The 4,225-nt window shown below is 45.4% G+C and overlaps 1 pseudogene; it reads left to right on the forward strand.

Moving 5' to 3' along the window:
• The first annotated feature begins 2,318 nt into the window (after positions 1-2,318).
• LOC144771448 (endogenous retrovirus group PABLB member 1 Env polyprotein-like) lies at positions 2,319-3,731 on the forward strand (annotated as a pseudogene).
• Positions 3,732-4,225: the final 494 nt, after the last annotated feature.

Genomic DNA, 4,225 nt, shown 5'->3' on the forward strand with positions numbered 1-4,225 from the left:
ATGCTTCAGAACAGCATAATTGTTTTCTTAGAACAGAAGAAGAAACAAAAGGGAGAATAGATCTCCAAGATACTCCTCTTGCTGAATGTGATGGTACATTATGGGTGGATGGTTCATGTTTCAAGCTTCCGAATGGTGATACGACTGCAGCATATGCTGTCACGACTTTGCATATGATTGTTGAAACTGCACGTATTCCACATAATTCAGCTCAAGCAGCATAATTGATTGCACTCACGAGAGCATGTGTGTTGTCGAAAGGAATGAAAGTGAACATTTACACCGACAGCCAGTATGCGTTTGGTGTGGCTCACAGTTTTGGACGATTGTGGAAAGAACGCGGGTTCCTGACTTCGCATGGAGCTAAGATTCAGCATGGTCAGTTGGTGAATGAGCTTCTTGAATCACTGACCTTGCCATTGGAAGTTGCGATTGTGAAATGTAGCGCACACAAGAAGGTGACTGATGATGTCGGTCGTGGAAATGCATTTGCTGACGAAATCGCAAAAGAGACAGCGAGGAATGTGATGAGCCGAATGTATGTTGCAGGCCCTGCAAGATGGGTTGGTGATGTTGGAATGTGTGAAGACACGATAGAGAGTGTGAAGTCTATTCAAGCTGAGGCTACAGAGAAAGAGTTGAACATGTGGAGAGAAAGTACGGGTAGAATGGAAGCAAATGGTTGTTGGGTTGAATTGTCAGAGCATCAGAGATGGTTGTTACCCGATGCGTACGTGCTTGCAGTGGTCACAATGGCTGATGGAATGGCTCATATCAGCGTGAAAGGGATTTGCAAGTTGTTGGCTCCAGTATGGCAAAATGCAGGAATTCCTAAGTGTGCAGAGAATGTCGTCAAGAATTGTATGGTGTGTCTGAAATACAATCCTGGTAGGGGAACCCCAACTCCAGCTGGTCATTTTGCGCCTCCTACGTATCCGTTCGAGGTTTTGCAGCTAGATTTCATCCACATTGAGAGGTGCAACAATTTAAAATACGTACTCGTTGTTGTTTGTGCCTTCTCAAGATGGGTAGAAGCATATCCCCTAAAGGACAATACTGCCTTGTCCACAGCGAAAGCCCTTGTGAAAGAGTTCTTCCCCAGATTTGGAATGCCGAGAATGGTCTGGAGTGACAATGGGAGTGAATTTGTGGGTCGAGTGATGAAGAAAGTATGTGAAGGGCTAGGAATTCATCAGAAGGTTCACGCTGCAAATCACCCCCAATCAGCTGGACTAGTAGAATGCTACAACGGCACGTTAAAACTTAAATTGGCCAAAATTCAAGCGAGCACTGGTCTTAAATGGCCTGATGCTCTACCCTTAGCACTCCTATTCACCAGAATGACTGAGCATCCGCGAGTGGGACTTAGTCCCTATGAAATTGTTTTTGGCCGCCCGGCCAACATATGGGGAGTGCCAAGGCCTACAAAGTTCAGTGAAATCGAACACCCTGTTTTGCTTGACTATTTGTACGAATTGACTGCTAAATTGCGTGTTTTACACCAACAGGTCCATGACTCTCTGCCTCCGGCTTCTGAAACTCCAGGACACCCCATCGATCCTGGATCCTGGGTGCTGGTCAAGAATTTCCAACGAACAAAGAACGACCAGCCCAGGTGGACCGGCCCACACCTCGTCCTTCTTTCCACAAGATCAGCTGTTCGAGTGGAGGGGAAGAAAAACTGGATCCACGGGATCCACTGCAAGTGGATCCCTTTACCTCTGCCATATGACCGGTGGGTCCAGGAGGGTGTCGCCGACTCAGATACTGAAACCGTGCCTCGTTTTCTGCCTTTCAGTGATGCACGTGTAAAAGGAACACTTACTGAACAAGAAAGTGACAATATTTTGCAACCAGCTGTATCACCGTCAGTTCAATTGGACACTACAGAACCTGAACTCCTTTTCCGAGATCACACCATACCTGGAAAGCAAAGATACAATCTGAGGCCGAGAACTATGGACAAATAAATAAAAATTGTCTTTTCTAAGAACTATTTTTGAAAGTGCAGCTCTCCCATCTGAGAAACTTGCTTATTTTTGTTTTTCGAACCGCCACCCGGGTTCCGCTGCTAGGGCCGCGATTGCCCAAAGTCTTTGGGGTGCAGCTGACGACGTTAGGTCGACAGTTCTGGTTGGTCTAAGGGAGTTGCCCTAGACTGACAGAAGCATTCCTTAGCAGAAACAACCTACCATCGCGGGCAGCATTGTATAGAGGATGGAATTTTTCAAGATGGAGAGACCTGCCAAGGAAACGAACTTTAAAACAGAATATGTAAAATGATGACAAAGAAAAGCTTTTTGATATTGTGCATTTTCATGTTATTGAGTGTTATGATATTTTTGATAGGATATGTTCTATTCTCTTTTCGAATAACATTTGCACCCACTACATCGCCTACACCTCCTCTTTCTACTGTTTCCTCTCATTCTTTTCAACCGCTTCCTGAACATGAATCAGCTAGGAGATTAGAGTTTATTAATAACTCCTTTGTTCAGCCCTTGCACCAACACCAACTTGTAATGAACACGACTAACTGCTGGGTGTGTGGTCTTATGCCTCACACAACGGATAAAGGTATCCCTTATCTGGTCCTGCCTTTCAGCCATAATGGTTCTGTGTGGGCATACAGGACAATATTCATCTACGCACGTGAAGTCCACCCCCTACGTTCTGTAAAAGACAATCCTAAGAATAGTGCTCTAGTTAAGGGTATAGTCGACATGATTAAGGAAGATATTGCTTATGAAACTACCCCGGAAGATGAGACACTAGCATACATAGGATGGAACGTGACCGGATATGGAGCTACTCTGAGTGAGAAACAGCAAGCTAAGAGATCTTCCCCGATATGGATTGTACCCCATCAGGGTCACCTGTGTCTGCAAGGTATTGGCAAGAATCCCAGAGCTCAGTTAGGGAAGAGTATCTGTACTGAAACGTATGTTTTTGGGTCTCAGACTTCCCCTGCGTTTTTAGCAGCTAAGGGTACCTATTTCATCTGCCATGAAAGAGCCTATACATGGTTGCCCCCTGACTTCTCGGGCACATGTTTTGTTTCGTTCCTGTTGCCTCCCACCTACACAGCAGCGGCAGATTACCACAAGACAAGGATAGTTAGAGGTGTCTTGAGTAAAGAAGACACCGCAGGACAAGAATTTGGGGACTTTGTAAAGGGTTTTCTGCCGTTCTGGGGACCCATGGTTAACAGCAGGAACATAAGGCAATTGACAAGGGTAGTTGAATCCACCGTAATTGAAACTGCTGGTGCCCTTAGTAACTTGACTGCTGAGCTCCAGTTGGATCGTCTTATGACCCTTCAGAACAGGGTCGCATTAGATGTCATACTTGCAGACCGAGGTGGGGTATGTAAATTGATCCAATCAAGTTGCTGTGTTTTCATTCCAGATAACGCTCCAACAGTGTACCAGGCCATCTCCAAACTGCATAAGATTTCCGAATCTATTCATGTGGATAAAGGAGATTGGTCGTTAATGGGATGGTTCTAGGAACTGATATCCGCCTGGGGATGGAAAATTCTGATGGTCATTGGGATGGTCTTAGCCATTCTTTTCCTGTTCTGTCTGTGCGTGCAGTGTGCTCCTGCAATATGTGGCCTCTGTGCTACATCATGTGTAAGGAAGCCTGTATCAAAAGACGAACTAAGTAATAGAATGATGTTACAGCAACATCTCAATGACTTTAGGAATATAGACCTGGACTCAGATTAGCATGAGGATAGGTTAATTGCCTATGTAAGGGCAAAAGGAGGGTTTGTGGTTCTGAAAATTCTGGACTCGAGAATAAAACTTCATCGTAACAGGACGAATTTGGTATCAAAAGACCGAGAATGACGAGTACACTATGTGCGAGCATTTTCGTCATATTCGAGTAATGATTTCACCTCAAGATCGTCATTTTCGTTCTGAACCCTTGGGTTCCATTTTGTGTACGGCAGCCATTTTGTAAGTTGCCCTCACAAAGGCGGATGAATTAAGCCAAATTCGATCCCAAAGGACACGTACACCTTAATTGACTTCCCTGTGACCTGGGCAAGCTGGAACCATTGCCCCAGGCCGAACCTGCCCAGCCAGTTCCTTTCCCAGTGGCCGAGCAAGATAGCATCAAGGCACAGCCTGCCATAAACCTTTTTATCACACACACACCCTGCCTAATGTTGCTCACACCTGTCCCTGCTCTCTGCTCTCTTACTTGCTTTATGATG

The sequence above is a fragment of the Lissotriton helveticus genome, chromosome 8 (genome assembly GCF_964261635.1).
Source record: "Lissotriton helveticus chromosome 8, aLisHel1.1, whole genome shotgun sequence".
NCBI lineage: Eukaryota > Metazoa > Chordata > Amphibia > Caudata > Salamandridae > Lissotriton > Lissotriton helveticus.